A 20,107-nucleotide genomic window follows, 5' to 3' on the forward strand; every position below is an offset into this window, starting at 1 on the left:
GCTCTCTGTGCACATGAATCAGCTTTATTTGCTCTGTTAAATGGATTCATATTCAGTTTCTGCTCTCTCAAGTCAGTTCACATGAATCAGTTTATTTTGCTCTGTTATTTTGATTCATATTCAGCTCTTGCTCTCTCTGCACATGAATCAGCTTATTTTGCTCTGTTAAATGGATTCATATACAGCTTTTGCTGTCTCTCAAGCCACTTCACATGAATCAGTTTATTTTGCTATGTTAAATCATTTCTTATTCAGTTTTTCATTCTCTTAAACCAGTTCATATTTTTCAGGTTTTTACTTTATTAAAACTGTTCGTATTCTGTTTATTTTGATCTCTCTGCTTTGCATTCTTTGATTTAAACATTACATATTGCTCATTTTTGTGTGTGTTTTTTCTGTACTCCGATTGCCTTCTTGGAAATACTTACCCAGATTTACACGCACTTCAGATAATTCAGTTACTTCTGATTTTTTGCTTTCTGTTTGCCTGTTTACATTGTTTGTGCTGCCTTCAGTTTGTGTGAACTTCAGGAAATTTTACAGGTGGAAGGCATATCAATATATAACCATGGATAGTAAAAAACCAAAGTTTGGAAAGGCAAGGGTTTTACAGATGGAGATGACTTAAAGGATTCTTTCTTAAAATGTGCTGAGGATTTTGCAAATAAGAACGACACCATTGCTCATATTGATGACTGTTCAAAGGCAAATAGATGAAATGGCAGCTAATGTTAGCAAACAAGTGACTCAAGACCTCCATGCTTATGATGTGATGAGCCTTGCACTGGGTGAAAGCACAGACATAAATGATATCCCCCATCTTGCTATAATTGTTTGATATTTTGTCTCTGGGGAAGTTTTGGAAGAATTGTTTTCTTTGAGTGCTGTGCAAAGCACAACAAAGACCAGTGTTATACTTAATGTTGTCAAAGTTATTTTCACACTGCAACAAATTGACCTGCACAAAGCGTTCTCTGTTACCACTGATGGCACACCTGTTATGATGGGTAAGGCAGCTGGATTTGTAAAGCTTCTGGAAACTTAGATTGGATAGCCTCTTATAAGTTTCAATTGTAGTATTCATCAGGAGAGCCTGTGTGCTAAGATTTCATCTTCTGGTTTAAATGAAATCATGACAACGGTGTGAAAATGTCACTCCTTTTTGACACACACGGGATTCCGTGAACTTTTAAATGATGTGGATTCTGCATATGTAGATTTAGTGCTGCACAGTAATGTACACTGGTTGAGTCGAGGTAACGTGCTCAAGCGATTTGTTGCTTGTCTCGAATCCATCTAGTTGTTTCTTGAAAAAAGCGGTCAGCAATATGCAGACCTTACTGATGACAGGTGGCTAACAAAACTGATGTTTTTGACAGACATCACATCACATTTAAATGATTTGAATACTAGGTTACAAGGAACACAGAAAACCGTCCTTCAGCTGTCTGATGACTGGAAAGCTTTCTGTGATAAGTTGTCTGTTTTCAGATGAGATATCGAAATGTCTGCCTTCTGTTACTACCCCAGTCTGAAAATCCGAGCAGCATGAATTGAATAATAGGAATATATGCAACTACATAGGACAGCTGGAAGATGAGTACACCAGACATTTCCAAGACTTTTGTAACAGAGGACCCATGTTTTCATTTCTTGTGAACCTGGACAGTACTAGGGAAAGTGATATCAAACTGCAGTACTTTCAGTGGATGAACACTGAAGGATTTGAATTGGAACTCCTTGACTTTCAGAGTTCATGCATGTAGGTACTGAAGTTCACATCACTGCAAGGTGAATTTGCGAATGAGAGGGACTGGTAACTCAAGATTACATTATGTTGGTCTTCCCTTCCTGAAAAGTATGCATGCGTAAATAAGTAGCTTTTGCCTTGCTGCCTGTCTTTGGATCTACTTATCGCCGTGAACAAGTGTTTTCACATATGAAAACCATAGTTGATCCTATGAGAAACTGTCTGATGACTGACCATTCAGTTCATATTTGTGTCTAACAACCAGCTACCAGCCTAACATCACCAAACTCAGCTGTCAGAAGCAGGGCCAAGGCAGCCACTGAGAAAAGGTTTTTATTTGAGAGCATTTTTACTTGTTTATGGCAGTGACTACAGAGCATCTTTTTTAAGGAACTAAGTAAATGTATCCTTAAAGAACCAATATTTTCCATGGCAACATCTCTTTGGAGGGTATGGGCGTGGTGTAGGGGTGCCACGTGAAGATCCAGGATGTGATCTTCCAAGCCTCGCTGTAAAGGCCAAGTTCAATCAGGTACCAACCCCTGTCTCTCTATTCTACCCACCGTTTAAGGCCAAGCTATAGTGGGTGGAGGAAGAGAAGATAGGAGTAGTGTTGGTAGGAGTGGGGTAGGAGCCTGTGACCCCCTGCCACAATATCACCAGGTTTCTCTTTTCTTCCCCCCTTTGTTTTTCTTCCTCTCTTTTCTTTCCCCCCTCTTTTTTCTTCCTCTCTCTCTTTTTCGCTGTCATCACAATATGTTTAAAAAAAGAATACACAACAAAGGTCGTATATGAAGTTTTATATATTGTCACCAGGTATAGAATTTTTAGAAAGCCTAGCACTTACTGTAAAAAAACAACAACAACAACAAACAACATCTATGATGATATGTGGACAAGCTTGAGAGAGTCCAAAGAAGAGCCATCTGTATGATCAGAGTCTTAAATAGCAAGCCATATGAGGAAAGGCCATATTTGGGACTCTTCAGCCTGAGGGAAAGAAGGCTGAGAGGGCATCTGGTAGCAGTTTCCCACTACATTAGGAGAGTACATCAAGGGCTCAGTGAGCAACTGTTCACCAGGGCACCCGAGGGGAAAATCAGGAATGATGGCCACAAACTCCTGGAAGTTCAATTCAGACTCAACATTAGGAAAAACTTTTTCATAGTAAGGGTGTCCAGACTGTGGTATAAGCTCCCTCCAGTGGTGGTGCAATCACCTATTTTGGAAATCTTCAAGAGGGCACTAGACATAGTCATCTTCCTGGGGTCACTTGACCCCCAGTTATCTGTCCTGCTTGGTGCAGGGGGCTGGACCCGATGATTTTCCGAGGTCCCCTCTGACCTTACAATCTATGAATCTATGATTAATTATATTAATATTCAGTGTGTCCTGCCATGTTCCCCCCACCCTGGTTTTGTTTTCCTGGCATGCCGGCACTCCAGTACCTTACAACGTAGATAGTGAAGGTTTTTTTGACACTCTAGCCAAAAAAGTTGCCTACTCCTGCTCTGTGGACTGGATCCAGCCTACAAGCCATAGGTTGCTGGCCTCTAATATAGATCACCAATGCAAGTCACTTACTCCTTTTGTGCCTTAGTTTGCAAATGTATAAAATTAGTAGCAGCTCACTGGGGTATTGTCAGACTTTTAGTGATTGTAAAGCATACTTTGGTTATAGAATGGAAAGTGCTAAATAAATACGGTAGGAGTTCCAGTTAGGCTAGGCTGTAGTTATGCTATGCTGTAGTAAGCTATGGTGCCAAAAAAGAGAATGGGAGAAAGGGGCCTCATGACTACTGGATGACCTGACAAAAAAGAAGAAAAACAAAACACATTAATGAGCAAAAAATTCAGAAAAGTGTGTATGAAGACAGCAGCTGAACAACTCTAGGATGAATGTAAAAAGTAAGAACACTAATGAGACAGAGACAACAAGAGATAAAGTATAGGTATGTAAACTTTGCAAACAAACAAGTAAAGATTAACATCTCGAGGAATACTGAATACTTTGTGCAATTAAACCACCTCTATTAAATGACTTCCTCTCTTAAATGACTTGTTTCTGCCTATCCCTTTGGTACATTACAATTAGGTTTTATACAGCATCTCAGTGGGAAAAGGTAGGGGGAGCAAGACAGGGAAAGTGGGATGAAAACATGGTAATGGGAAAAAAGACACAGATTCAGTAATTTCATGACCAAATAGAAAGGAGTCAGAAAGGACTTTGGCTGATGTATTCATACTCCACAGGCCAGTGATTCTCAACCAGGGTGCTGTGAAATCCTTCTAAGGCTGCCACATGGTGCTATGCCATATTAGCATTGTTAGGTATGCAAATGCTATGGCTATGCTACACGATTCACAAGATCAACTTAAGAGATTTCAGATAGGAATCCATAGTATTAAAAACAGGCTGACCCATCGTGGGCTTTTTGAGCTCTTTGCAACAGAAGAATTGCTCCAGTACTTTTTTGGTAGTCAAAACATGAGTGAAAGCCAGACACGCTTTGAGTCTAACAAGACTGTGAACCAATGCCACAGACCTCTGGATTTACAATAGTCCTCCAGATCAGGGGTGTCAAACTCATCTGGTCTGGATGAGTGATGGCAGGATGAGTGATGCAGGACCAGTCCACTGCATGCGGTGCTTGCTCTGGCCAGTCCAGGATTGTACTAAACGTGGTACTTGTACAGGTTTGGTTTGGGAAGCATGCTGCACATAGTGCCCACTCCAGCTGGTCCAGGACCCATGCTGCATGCATTGCCAGTCCTGGACTGGCTGGAGCAGGCATGCAACCTGGACAGGTTGGGGTGGGGGAGCACAATCAAATGAACATCTCTAAACACAAAAGGGGTGGGGGGGTTGTTAGGCCTCCTCAGACAACCTTGAACCTGCTTAATAGTAAATAGATAGCAGGCAAAAGGGTTTAATACCTGCAGGCTGACCTACCGCCTGGCCTACATCTGAAGGCTTTGAGTTCAAGTTAGCAGACACCAAGAGGTTAAGTTTCAAAAACTCTATTAAGTTGTTATACAAACCATAAAAAAACCCACAAGATGTTACAACTGGTGAACAGGCTGAATACACTATACACAAGCAATGAACCACAATGGACAACTATATACAGCACTATATACACAATTCCAGCACTGGAAGCTAGTATACCACAGCCACAGACCCTGTCACCATGAGGCTCTGACACAGGGGTGGGCAATTATTTTGGGCGGAGGGCCGCTTACCCAGTTTTGGCAAGCTGTCGAGGGCTGCATAGGTAGCCCCACTCCTTGACAGGTGCCCCGCCCCCTGGTCACCACCTTGGGACCAATGTCCCAATCCCTTGGGACCAATGTCTCAGGGCCAGCACAGTGGGGCCCAGAGCAAGGCACAGGCTGGCAGGGGGTCGGTGAAGTCGGGCTGGGTTGCACCAGCAGGGAGAGCGGGGGAGCTGGCTCAGCTCCATAGAGCCCCTGCTGAGTGGGACCCTGTACTCCTGCCGCCCTGCTCCGGGCCCCACCGACACTGGCCCTGGGACACTGGTGTGGGCCCCATGCACCCACTCACTGCCAGTGCCCCCCACCCCACGGTACAGGTGGGGGGCAGCGTGCAGCCCTGACACTCTGCTCCCTGGCAGGGAAGGAGCTGGTGCTGAGTGTGGGGAAAACTGGCCTGTCCTCCGCCCTGTGGCCGGTGCTTCCTGCTGCAGCCGCTCACAGCCTGCATGGGGCTGTCCTGAGCAGGGACAGGCAGCCCCACACAGGCTGCAAGCGGCTGCAGCATGGGGCGCTGGCCATGGGGCGGGGGAGGGGCAGCTTTTCCCGCACTCAGTACCAGCTTGTAACTTGCAGCCACTGCCAGCCTGGGCCCTGCGCTGGCTCCAGGCTTGCCCATCAGGGCTATGCCTTGGTGACAGCAGCTGCAGCCCCCCTGCTTGTCATGCTGGGCAGTGTTTGCCACCACCACCTCTGGGCTGCACAGTGTGTGAGCTCCGGGAGGGCACCAGCAGCAAACACTGCCTGGCATAGCAAGCGGAGGGGCTGCAGCTGCTGACACTGTGGCACAGCCCTGATGGGCATGGGGCCCAGGCTGGCAGTGGGGGCGGGTTACAAGCTGGTGCTGAGTGCGGGGGGAAAAGTGGCCCCTCACCTGCCCCATGGTCGGCGCCCTGCAGTACAACTGCTTGCAGCCTGAGTGGTGGCTGCCTGTGCCTGCTCAGGGCAGCCCCATGTGGGCTGTGAGTGGCTGCAGCAGGGAGTGCCGGCCAGCTTTTCCTCGGGCTCGTTCTCTGTCCAGGGTCCTCCCCTGTCCTTCCCAGCCCCCTTCACCTGAAGTTCTGGCGTGGTGCATTCACATAGTCCCAGGCCAGAAGCCCCTGCTGGAGCTTCCAGCTGAAGGGGCAGGGCTGGGCAAGCCCTGCTGTTGAGGGAGCCTGCCAGGCTTCCCCTGGGTCCTATTGCCTGTGGTTTCTGTCATTTTTGACAGGAACCAAGGACAAATCAATATTAATTTTCTAAATTCTTTAGGGGCCCTGTGGGCTGGATAGAATGACCTTGTGGGCTGGATTTGGCCTGTGGGCCATATTTTGCCCACCCCTGCTCTGACAGCTCTCACTGACAGAACAGGCCTGAGATCCAGGGAGGGTTATATGTGACCCTTCCTCAATGATGTGGGGCAGTGGAGACTCTGGACCTTGGTGTTCTAGGCAAAGTATTCCAGAGCATCCAGATGCACTCTCACTATGCACTCATTGTAACAATCTTGCAGGAGGCACTCCTACTTTGGGAGGCACTCACAGCAGAGGGCACTCCCACTGCAACTCAATGATGCGCATACACCACAGATCCAAGCAAGAGACTATGACCCACACACCACATGTGTCTGTTGCACACACCACAGCATGCACACACACTGTAGCACAGGACTCCTATTTAGAAATGCAAAACTCAAGAACTTTTGGTTCAGAGATGATACCTTCTATTAGACCAACTAAGAAGTCGCAAAATAATTTATCTTTTTCTGCAAGTTTTCAGGTGCGCACACCCTTCCTCAGACTCAGGGAAAATTAAAGATGGTAAAAATTCCCCATAGGTAAAAAAATAAACTTCATTTTTGCACAGAGGAAGCTGAAGGTAGAAGTCTGTTCCTCTGGGTCCTCTGGGTCCATGAGAGTGTCTTTGTGAGTTGCTCTTTGATGCGCAGATAAGGCAGGATTCCTTCCCTACTGGTGTCAGATGGCAGGCAGGCAGGGAGGTGTAGAGGAAGGCTGTGTGTGCTGGAAAGCTTCCAGAAAAAGATAATTTCTTTGTGATTTGTTTGTTGGTCTAATAAAAGGTATCATCTCTGAACCAAGAGTTCTAGAGTTTTGCATTTCTTTTGTCTCAGAGCAACACAGCTACCAAATACATCCCCAGTGCCCTCCTATTTATATAGTCTGTTTGTCAGTCATCACTCTTCCTGCCAGTGATGTTGTGAGCCAATCAAAGCCTTATGCACACGACACTCATCTACTTTTCACACGTCTCTCCTTTGCACTCAGCACTCATAGTTTCATAGTTTCATAGTTTCTAGGGTCGGAAGGGACCTGAGTAGATCATCTAATCCGACCCCCTGCCATGGCAGGAAAGATTATTGGGGTCAAACGACCCCAGCAAGGTGTTCATCTAACCTCTTCTTAAAGACCCCCAGGGTAGGAGCCAGCACAACTTCTCTTGGAAGCTGGTTCCAGATCCTAGCTGCCTGACCGTGATGTAGTGCCTCCTGATATCTAGCCTAAATCTACCCTCTGCCAGCTTGTGACCGTTATTCCTGGTCACTCCTGGAAGTGCTCGGGGGAACAGGGACTTCCCCAGTGCCTGCTGATCCCCCCTGACTAGGTTGTAACAGGCCCCCTGAAGTATTTGTAGTAACATGGCAAGAATCGGCAGTAAGGCAGTCTGTGCCACTTTGTCCCATTTCTAGGGGTCTGACCTCCCTGTGGGTTTCTAGTTACAGCCCATTAGAGGCTACCTGAGAGTCCAGGGTCCTCAGCTTGACCCACAGGGGCTGTGGGATGACTCACTTTGCCCTGGAACTGTCCCTGTGGAACATAGGGATGCTGTGGAGGCAACACAGATACTTGTCAGTCCAAAAAGCAATGACTGTTGTTTTATTAAAGTCTAGGGACAAAGTATTTGAATATCCATTGACTGCTGCTATTTATATGTGCTCAGAATGGGATGAGGAGATTACTTGGTACCCTGAGTTCTATCTGTGAGAGTCACAGGGCCCCAAATCTATGCAGGAAAAGCTAGTTTGCCAACCACAGATACAAAGCATCCTAATGATACTGGTTACAAAGCGGGAATGAATGCTGCTACTTGCCAGCTTGCACAACAGCAGAGAACCAGGTATAAAACCCTGTGGTGTTTCTGACACCACACTGTAATCAGAAACAGAATGGGAAGGGATCTTAGGAGACCATCTGTCTGAACTCCTCCTCAGATCAGCATCATTGCTATCTGAGCCATGCCGCAGAAGTGTCTGTCTAGCCTACTTCAAACAAAGCTATACAAACTCTTGCGCTACTACCAGGCACAATGCCTGAAAACATCAGGAACACCCTACCTTGCCACAGGTAAAGTGAGGGGATGAGGGCACAGTCAATGTCCTGCCACTGCAAAGACAGGAAATAGTTTGTTAAAATACATTTGAGAGATTCAAGAAGGAGGACCATGCTCTCTACTACAGAGGAAGGCAAACACTAGCACAGTCCATGCCAGTCTTGACTGTGGGGTAAAATTCCTTCTTAATCCCATATGTGACAAACAGTCTGACTCTGGGTGGAGAAGTAAGGCCTTCTGGCCAGGAACATCTAGATTTAAGCTCCAGTAGGAGCATACTCCAGTCAAAACCCCCAGTCTGGGTTGCAGCTATCAGCCAATATTTCCTCCCCCTTGACACTTGTAGCAGTAGACAGAGAAAAAAAATCAGCCCCACCCGGCAAGCAACAAAGACCAGAAGCGTGGGAAAACCGAGCACCCTCTACTCTGCACCGCAACCTGCACGCTGCACTGCAACAAACACATGTCCATATTTTACACACCCTAAACAAATCCACATTTCACACCCCTTAACTGGAGAGCCAGAACTCCCTTTTTTGTCATCTTATCCCCTGCATTCTCTTGGGCTCCCAACTATTTCTCTTTTCAGCACAATTTAGATATTGTTGCTCAATCACGACTAATATTTATCCAACCTCTTCTTGAAAACTGCTAAAGCAAAGGTTCCCAAACTTTTTCTTACTGCACCACCTTCCAGATTTACCAGCTGTCCACATACTCTTACCAGCATATGGTTTATATTTTAACCCCTTAAATGCCAACTATTATAAAATGAAAATTAAATCCACCATTACACAATTTCACCCATGTACCCCCCAGAGATGTCTTGTGTACTCCCAGGGGTATGCGTACCACATTTTGGTAACCCCTGCTCTACAAGAAAGAAGATTTCCACAGCTTTCTTAGGCAGTCTGTTCCATTGCCTCATTGTTCAAACAATGAAGTATTTCCTGATATCTACTCTAAACCTACTTTCCTGCAGTTTCAAGCCATTGCCATGCTTCCTTCACCACAATGGAGAAAAGGTATTCTCCCTCTTTGTGGCATCTCACAACATCACATAACAAAGATGATGCTTCAAATGCTATAAAATAACTTGAAGATATTTGTAAAATAAATAAATAAGAGATGATCCTACTGAGCCCATATGAAATAGCTTCCTGAAGGAAATAATGGATTTGTGACCTGTAGTCTGTTTCAGGCTTATGGTTTTTTTGTTCCTTCTATTTGCATACTTAGCCCACTTTCCTCTGTGAGCTGTAGGAGAAAGAAGTGCTTGATCAACTCGAATATTTGATTTTTCACAGAACCATGCAAAGTCATTTGCTAACACTTACTCAGTAAAGGAACATGTTACAATAGATTTCTACCTGCTAGAACCAGTGCCATAGCAAAGGAGCAGGGGAACAGGGTGACTCCCCTGGGCACCAAAGCAAAGAGGCACCAACAGGCACTGCCCAGTTGGGGCAGGGTGCAGGATGGAGTCACAAGTGACTCATGGGGCGGGGAGGGGGAAGCATGAGGATGGCGGGAGGGCAGCTTCTGCCACTGCATGAAGTCCTGGGCAAGCATGCGGGGACGTGTGCCCCCTGGATCTGTGTGTGGGGAGAGGGTGGGCTGCTGCTGCGGGCTTTGCTTTGGGTGCCAAACTTCCTTGCCATGGTACTGGCTAGAACACCTGTGTACAGTAGTAAGTTCTCCTATTAACACAATGAAAATGGCAAAAAGTTACTGTCAATAATTTCTATAAATATAACCAAGGGTCAGTCCATCATATCAAATATTCCGTTTTTTTCAGCACGATGCTTCAGTTTGCAGTTCACATTGCTTCCATTAACATCAGTAACTATGATGCTCTCTTCCAGTTCTTATAATGTCTTAGTGTTCCCAGTCAATGCTATGAAACAGGAGAAAAGCTAATTAGTCTGGGCTCCCTTTTTCCGAAGGAAATATAAGCAGTCTCATGAGATCAGTTGTATGAATAAAAGGTACGGGCTCAGGCTGTAAGTGGTAAAAGCAGGCAATGACTGAACTTTTTTGCCCAGCATAGAAACCCCTCAGGATTTTGGGCTGCTTTGGAGCCTGATGTGACTCCTAACATAAATTAGTGTAGCCAGGGGCTGCCTATGGGATGATTCACAGTTGAGGATAACCAAGGCTCTCACTATGAAAACTACAGCAAGCCACTATTGCTGTTGACATACCACTTGCGTGAGGGTTTACAAAGGGGACAGAGTCAAAGGGATTTTCTCCTCTCACTTTTGTAACAGTGCTTAAAAATTAGGTGGGGAACAGGATCTGTGGGTACGATGCTTGAGTTAATTGTAGAAACATTGATATCCACGGTGAATGACAATAAAACCCAATGAATATATAGCTCCTACTGTGCTGTGAGAAATATGAAGAATATCCAGATTTAACATATTAAATTACTGTTTAATAGCACACAACACCGTTGCCCAACAATTTAGGACACAATGGGCTGGTCTACATGAGATGCTACATCGCCATAGCAATGTGCTACGGCGATGTAGCATTGGTGGGCACAAGCCATGACACTGCAGCTACATTGCTGTAGCACTGTGCTTCCTTGCTATAGCGTGTCACTGCGGCAGTGTTGCTACATAGAACCATGTGCCGCTCTTACTGTGCTGTCATTTAGTCCTTCCTAGGGGCACGTGTAGATGCTCCTGATACCCCATAGGTTTGTCCGTATGGCACAGTAAAGTACCACGCAGAGCTAGCTCTAAAGGAGCTTGTTCTAGTCCTGGAAGCAGTAACTCAGCATATGTGGCACACCTCTGAGGTAATTACCTCTGCTGAGAACTAGGCCATATCCTCCCAAGCAAAGCACCATTCTAATGTGGTTACATAGCTTCTAGCTTGGAAATTAGTGCATGCAAGGCTATGGAGGTATGTTTGAGTATGGTGCTGCCTTGCACGACATAGCCATGTCCAAATTGACCCTATGAGAACCATAATGCAGCTTGTATGCCCCTCCTCTATTTTTTTGAATATCCCCAGATGATCAAAAGAATGCTACATTAGTTTTTCTCCCCTGTTAGAGTTAAAAAAAGCTCACATCCATCACTAACTCACCATGCATCCAGTCCATATATAAAGGTAAGGGGGATTATTTTCTCTCTTCCATCTCCCCATATGAGGTAGTGACATTTGGCATTATATTTTAAACACAGAAGCAGGAACATCTGATCATTTTTTTTCTTGCAGAATCATTACTACTTTAGTCCCTGGCAAAAGTGGAACCCTTTATTAAATATTCCATAGACTACAGATGCCTTGGCTTTTGTTGAGTTCTAAGTGGAAATTGTTAAGCAAGAAAATAAAATATTCCTTTTTTCCCTTTGTCCTGTTTTCCCATGGCTGGTTTTGAGCCTCCCTAGGGAAGCCAGACTCCCAACTTAAAACACTCTACTTTGAACTATTGTGTACTAAGTAGAGCAGCAGACAGTTATTAATACTTGGTTTGCCTCACTCACTGAATCTCCTTGTTTTGCCCCTAAAAGAAGTGGGTTTGGTGTTATTCATATTCATTCTGCAACTTTAAAAACTCCTGCCTAATATTCCAAAGTGCCTGAAGTGGTGAAAACAGAAAGCTTCTCACAATGAACTTTGTTCAACATGAAATCACATGCATGACTAGGAAAATAATACTCAATAGAACAACATACACATTGCAACATGATAAATAATGTTTCTGTTGCTTACTTTTAGCTACTCTGCATCTAATGTGTGTGGAAATCTTTCATTATTCCTCAAGTGCTTAAAACACCAAGACAACCACAAGTCTATGGTTTATAGCTCCAGACTTAGTTTGGAACCATTGTCTGTCGCTTTAGTTACGTTGCTTGATGTGGAGCTGCTTTGCTTTGTTTCCAGAACACTGGTAATTGATCTGGAGGTGCAAATTATTATTGCAAATTTAATTCATTGGTGGAAAAAGCTTTAGTCCAGCAATAAATTTCCCTGAAGTCTTGCACCTCTATTCAAATCATGATGATTGTATCACACCACACTTGCTGTATTTCACAGGAATAAAAATGGTAGCATTTTCTCTTTGGCTTCGAAGCAGATACAGTTAGAATCATAGAAAGTTAGGGTTGGAAGGGGCCTCTGGAGGTCATTTAGTCCAACCCCCTGCTCAAAGCAGGACCAGCCCCAACTAGATCATCCCACCCAAAGCTTTGTATAGTCAGGTTTTGAAAACCCCCAAAGATGGCGCTTCCACCACCTCTTTGGGTAACTTGTTCCAGTGTTTTACTACCCTCCTAGCAATAAAATTCTTACTAATATCTAACCTAAACTTCCCTTTCTGCAACTTGAGACTATTGGTCCTTGTTCTGTCATCTGCCACCACTGAGAACAGTTTAACTCCATCTTCTTTCAAACCCCGCTTCAGGTAACTGAAGGCTGCTATTAAATCCCCTCTCAGTCTCCTTTTATCTAGACTAAATAAGCCCAGTTCCCTCAGTCTTTCCTTATAAGTCATGTCCCTCATCCCCCTCACCATTTTTGTCACCCTCCACTGGACTCTGTCCTATCTGTCCACATCCTTTTTGTAGTGGGGGGCCCAGAACTGAATACAGTACTCTAGATGTGGCCTCACCAGTGCTGAATAGAGGGGAATAATCACTTTCCTTGACCTACTGGCAACAGACCTACCAATGCAGCCCAGTATGTCATTAGCCTTCTTGGAAACTAGGGTACATTGCTAACTCATATTCAGCTTATTGTCCACTAACCCCCAAGTCCTTTTCTGCAGAGCTGCTGCCCAGCCAGTCAGCCCCCAGGGTGTACTGGTGCATGGGGTTGTTCCATCCTAAGTGTAGGGATCTGCACTTGTCCTTGTTGAACCTCAGGAGATTCCTTTTGGCCCAATCCTGCAATTTGTCCAGGTCACTCTGAATCCTAGCCCTACCCTCCAATGTATCTACTACTCCCAGCTTAGTGTCATCTGCAAGCTTGCTGAGGGTGCACTCTATGCCATCTCCCAGGTCACTGATGAAGACATTGGACAAAGCCAACCCTGGTGGACAAAACTGGCTCCAGGACTGACCCCTGGGGGACTCCACTTGATACCAGCTGCCAACTAGACATTGAGCCATTGATTACTACTGTCTGAGCCTGATGCTTCAGCCAGTTTTCTATACATCTTACAGTCGAGTCATCCAGTTCATGCTGCCTTAGCTTGTCTGCGAGAATGTTGTGGGAGACTGTATCAAAAGCCTTGCTGAAATCAAGGTACACCACATCCACTGGTCTCCCCACATCCACAAAGCCAATCATCTCATCATGGAAGGCAATCAGGTTGATCAGGCATGACTTGCCCTTGCTGAATCCATATTGACTGTTTCTAATCACCCTTTTCTCCTCAAGTGTTTAGAAATGGATTCCTTGAGGATCTGCTCCATGATTTTTCCAGGAACTGAGGTGAGGCTGATTGGTCCGTAGTTCCCTGGATCCTCTTTTTTCCCTTTCTTAAATATGGGCACTATATTTGTGCTTTTCCAATCATCTGGGACCTCTCCTGATTGCCATGAGTTTTCACAATGATGGCCAATGACTCTGCAGTCACATCAGCCAACTCCCTCAGCACCCTCGGGTGCATCCTATCCAGCCCCATGGACTTGTGCACATCCAGCCTTTCTAAGTAGTCCTTAATCTGTTCTTTCACCACTGGGGGCTGCTCAACTCTTCTCCAAACTGTGCTGCCTGGTGCAATAGTCTGGGAGATGCCCTTACTTGTGAAGATGGAGGCAAAAAAGGCATGGAGCCTTTTCTGCATCCACTGTCAGAATGTTGCCTCCCCCATTCAGTAAGGTACTTACACTTTCCCTGATCCTCCTCTTGCTACTGACCTACTTGTAGAAACCCTTTTTTTAACCTTCACATCCCTTGTTAGCTGCAACTCCAATTGAACTTTAGCCTTCCTGACTTCATTCTTGCATGTCTGAGCAATCTCTCTCATTCCTTGTATAAATCCAAGGCCCAAACCTACCTTTCTCTGCTTACCCAAAACTTTTGCTGCCTGCAGAGAGGTCTTAGTCATGTGTCACGAAGCTATGCTTCACCTGATCTTTTAAATCAGGGATGATAAACTCATCTACCCCATGAAGTGCAGGGCTGGTCTGTGCCAGTGCTGCATTCTGGATCCAGTGCATGTCCTGGAGTGGCCAGAGGGGGTGTTGTTATATGTGGCCTGGTCCTGCTCTGGTTGCTCCAGGGCTGTACTGCGTGGCCTGGAGCCACTGCCTTGGGGCTGTGCTACATGGCTGTGGAAGTGCTGCTGTGGGGCTGTGCAATGTGTTAGGCCATGTAGCGCACCCCACATGCTGACTGTAGGTCATTCGTGACTGGGCAGAACCAGGGCTGAATGATAGGGCTCCCTGGGCTAGATCCAGCCCATGGGCTGTATCTTTGACACCCCTGCTTTAAACAGCAACAACTCTTCAGTTAACTGGAAAAGTCTTAACTTTTTTGGAACAAGTACTCATTTCTGAGGGTCTGTATACATATTTTATGATACTTAATCATGCCTGAATTACTTTGTGAGTCATGAAGCAATTGTGTATTGTAAAACAAAAATGTTTCCAGCACCTTGTGATGATGATACAGGACCAAATTTAGAGGCAATGTATCAGATGCTATAAATTTTAGATAACCGAGACTACAGGAAGCTTGCTTGGGGTAACTTATGCACAGAGACTGAAAAGTATAGTCATATATAAGCGGGAGGAGGCTACTGTAATTGATACTTTGCACATCTTCCTGCTGGCTGCTCTTTCTGCAAGCTCTCAGATACCTATCACTTCTGAATCTGCTCTCCATAATCTATTCTAGTGCAACATCTTTATCTGTATATTTCAAGTACATTGAAAAGCAAGGTTTAAAATGGGAATTGGCTAGGTGCCTGAATCACATAGAGACTATAAATTACCCACATTATTTTATATAAGGAAGGGGTTCCAAAATGTAGTCTATAAAGCATTTATATGCAGTCTGCAAAGGGGCTTTTTAGTGGTGCCTGTCCTCAATAACAGAATCAACCAATCAGTGAGGTTATAATCATGGACCGTTCAGTAATCACTGACTGACAACACTTAACAAAAGCCCTGTGATTCTTTTTATTGTACTTTATGTATGTAAGGCATATGATGCCATACCTATTGAACATAAAAACATTGAATTGCAGATTAATTTTATTATGTGGTTTTAGTGGTGTCTAACCCATTAAGTGGAGACCCATTGGGTACACCTGGTTTAAGGTATCAGAATGCTACCTGCTTGTGAAATATTCATGTCAATATTTATGCATATTATATTTTGAGAGACTACATTAGACATAGATTTAGATTCAGTTCTGTCCTAGAACTTTAGCAAAAATTCATGAGTTAGTCCTTACAGATATTTAAATCCCCTGCATAATCTACCTGTTTCAGTTCTCTGCCTTTCACAGTCTATTCAGGAGCATCCTTTTTCAGGATTTTAAGCAGAGACATTTTATTAAAAATGTCTGTGTGGCTTAATAATTTACCAAAGCAAAATCTGCAGCCTCTCAGAAATCCTATTTAGCACAAGTGAAATGGGTCTCATTGGCTTTTTTCTTAGTAGCAAGCAAAGAAACAGTTTATAAATACTTTACTAATGTGCTGAGGCCTATATTTCATGCAACACCATGGCAAAAGAAAATTCTCAGAATATATTAAGCCATGTATTCTGTGGTTTCTTGAATACTGAAATATTGACTCTTCTCTCTCACCCAGATGCACTCATTCGATGCTATCTGCTTTCTCCTGTACACAGCAGAAACACATAAAGCTATTTTATAATTCACTGATTGACTGATATTGTAATGACAGTTTATGCTACACCCCTAAAATATCACTCGTTTTCACATCTCAAAGAAGACACCTTGTATGCGAAACAATGAGTATAAGCCTGTTTGTCTGTGTTTGCAGGCATGTGCATTTACCTATGTGCCTCTTCTATGGACTCTGAGGAGTTCAGGGCCATATTTCAAATTCACATCAACAAGGGCACTAGGCTGTGTTATAAGGATTTTGTAAAACTCCTTCCTTTGGACTCTTGTAAGTAATCTCTTGGATATCCTACAGGCTTTCTTTCATAAAGCTTTCAACACAGAGTGGAGTGGGCTCTGTGTGTGTGTGAAGCTTCCCTGATTGAAATGCCAATATTCTATCTCTCTGTGCTCTGAAATTTACTATTGCAATAAAATGGAAGCATTTTCCTGCATACCAAACTGGACTGGCTATGAAGAACCACCATTCACAACTCTCATTTATTTCATGGATTCAGTTTAATTGACATCAGCATTCAATCCTTTCTACTGTCCTATTCATTGTCTCCCTCTCCTGGAGATTCAGAAGAGATTCAGTGTGAAGCAAATGCATGTTAAAGTGCAACAGTTCCCAAGATTACAAGAAAAAGTCAAATTATAATTTGGAATGCTAATCTTTTTTGTTTTTCCTTGTGTTCTTTTGATTGCATTGATATTACTTACATTACTCCTCCGACTGCCAATGTCTCTACAGAGGGAAAGTATGGTAGTAGAGTATATTTTCTTCCCTGAACTCCATGTTTCCACTGCTGGAAGAATAATGCAAAACAATATGACTGAATAACTGGGAAAATAATTTATTCAATATGTATTACAATAGTGGTCCATTGAAAAACATACAGATAATTTATTTGCACACTGAAGATGTGAACATCCTGTCAAATGCATAAAATGGGTTTATAGGAGAAAAACGACATTGTCAAATGAGTGGATCTGGGTGAGAGACAAGTGTCCATATTACCAATCTAGCTCAAATCAGAGGCTTTGACAGGGTGTGTATATAGGAGATGTTGAGCTCAGGTGATCAGGTAGGAACCACCAGGACGGAGAAACGCATCCCATGCTAAATGTATTCAGCTGGCACTATAATCCCTTACAGCAGATGGGTTGTGGGGAGTGTGGGGATTGAGGATGGTAGTCCTACTGAATCCTACTGAGCCCTACTACAGAAATGGGGAGTGCAGCAGCAATTACCTTGAAAAGAATAGCACTTTTACTAGGACCTCTCTATGCATGACATAATCAATCTATTGCTGAAGAAAGCAATTATGTAAGCGCATAATTAAAAACTACAATGATGCATGCACGCAAGAGGCAAAAATAACATACATTTAGCCTACTTCACTTTGAAGCCCTAATATTCTTTTAACATACTATGGACTATGGAGAGTAAAGAATATTGCTTCATTGTAATCTTTTTTCTAATCATGGAACAAATCCTGTTTTAGTTCCGCCTCTGATATTTATTATTTGTATTACAATGTTGTTTGTAGAGGCCTAATGAAGTAGGCAATATATTTAGGACTGAGATATTGCAAGTCCTTGGATGATCTTCTAAAAATATGGATTTTTCCTGTGCTACAAACAATCCCTTACTGATTTAATCATAAATGATATAATAAAAAAGTGAGCACCATAGTCCAATGGATTTCCATGGCAGATGTCAAGTCACCCATAGGGACCACTATGTGCACATTGGGTCTGTAAGTCTCTGTATCAGAAACTGCTGAACAAATAAAAAAGTCTGGATACCTCTTTTAACCTCAGTTCCACATTCAGCATAGATTTTTAAATCATTTTTTCTAAGTATTAGAGAAAGTATAATTTAGATCTACATTTTTAGATCATTTTCTCTAAATATTTGCGGGTCTTTTACTAGTATGGTTACAGCGTTAGAACATCTACAGGCTATAAAGCACTTGATAAGAACAGCATTCTCCAACATGCTTTACAATAAGTTACTAAATAATGTAGCAGCATGTATTACTCATTCATTAAATATATATAAATAATTTAAAAAATGAGACTTAATTCAAAGTGCTACTGAAATTCCATCCAATCCTTCTGTTTGTTCCTACCCTTCTGAATACACCAAAGGAGAGCTTTTTGTTTAACTTCTTCATTTCTGAATTCCTCATACTCAATAACATTAAAAGAAAATTGAAACATAGTAGAAGGGTCATTATTTATTTAAGATTATTTCATTAAGAAAAAAAAAAGACTCCTTGCTGTGAGAATTAACCTATTCTCAAAATGTTCACTGTCTTTTGAATCTTTCTTCTATGAGAGGATGTGGTCTGGGTAGTATAGTCTGTTCCTTTTTCAGTTAGTTGGCTTTGCTGTCACATATGAAGAGTCAGAAGCGTGGCTTCACCTGGTGCCCTTGCTAAGGTGGTTTGAGATGTTAGTTAGGTGAAAGCCTCAGATGAAATCCGGTTCCCACAGACATCAATATCAAAACTCCCATTAACTTTAATGGAGCAGGATGTTACCCTTTGGGTTAAAATCACAGAGCACAACCCAGCTTTCAGTATTTAATTACAAGGCTTCTTTGTTTAGCAATGATTTTTAAATGTCTACAAATTGTTATTTATCAACATGGATCAAAGTAGATTTTGACTTATGAATACAGAATGTGCACTTCCTTGACATTTACAGTAATTTTAAAGCAGCCAAATTAATTCATATGAGTCATTTGTTTGTTATTTGTAAAAGGAACCCATTTTTTCCACTGCAGGTTACAAGTTAAGCCCATAGACTTCAGGGAGACTTATTTGTATTCTGTAGGGGAAAAAGCTGAAGAAAGTGCTAGGGATTAGGGGTGTGTGAAACGAGCCCTATTCAATTCGGATTCAGCTCAAATCAGGAACAGTGATTTGATTTGTTGATTTGGATTACTGTCCCCGATTTGATTCGGCTGAATCTGAAGATTTGATGCTGATTCGGACATAGACACAGCTTTAAATGTTTTTTCAACATACCTCGAGGTACCAGGTATGGTTCATGAACACTGCAATGCTGAGGTATATGGAACATCCCACAGGAGTGCGGGGGGGGGGGGGGGGGCCCTACACATGCTCGATGTCGAACCCAGAAGTGGACTGGAAGTACTTCTAGTCCACTTCTGGGTCTGCTAGGGAGCTTGCTAGGCCCCCCCCCCCCGTCATTCCCCTGGCTTGGAGATCAGCTGTGGGGAAACCCCAGGTACCCCCCCAAACCCAGGAGGCACCAGTTGCCAATCTGGGGGGGGTGCGGGGTGGCCCCCCCAGCATGCTTTCCAGAAGACCTGGAAGGAGACCGGAAGTGCTTCTGATCCACTTCTAGGACTGCTGCCAAGCATGATGGGGAACCCCCCACGCTTCTGTGGGATGCTCCATGTGCCCCAGCATCGCAGCACTCATGAGCCACCTGCTACCTAAAGGTACGTAGAAAAAACATTTAAAGCTGTGTCTATGTCTGAATCGCTGAACCTTTCTGAATTTCTCTGAATCGATTCAGAGGGTTCCAATTCCATTTGGAGAGATTAAAGGGTCCTCTGATTCAATTCGGATTCAGAGATTTGGCCACTGAATCGGGCTGAATCTCTGCCGAATCAAATCAGAGACTGAAGCGTCGCACAGCCCTACTAGGTATTATTCTTCATTGTCATGGGGCACGTCTACACGTGCAATTAATGCAAAACAATAAACTCTGGAGCTTATTGCACCAGAGTTTATTGCTCCCAGGCATGCTGTTTGAATGTGTGCCCAGGACTGCAGCACGTTGAGCTGGGTTAGAGTGACCCCAGCTAGGAGGGAGCTCTGGGCGTCAGCCTGCCAGCCTGGAGCTGCTTCCCTCTGGCTCAGTGTGCTGTGGAGGGGCTGACTGGGGCATGATGG

The sequence above is a fragment of the Crocodylus siamensis genome, chromosome 5 (assembly GCF_052110815.1).
Source record: "Crocodylus siamensis isolate JL-2025a chromosome 5, ASM5211081v1, whole genome shotgun sequence".
Classification (NCBI taxonomy): Eukaryota; Metazoa; Chordata; order Crocodylia; family Crocodylidae; genus Crocodylus; species Crocodylus siamensis.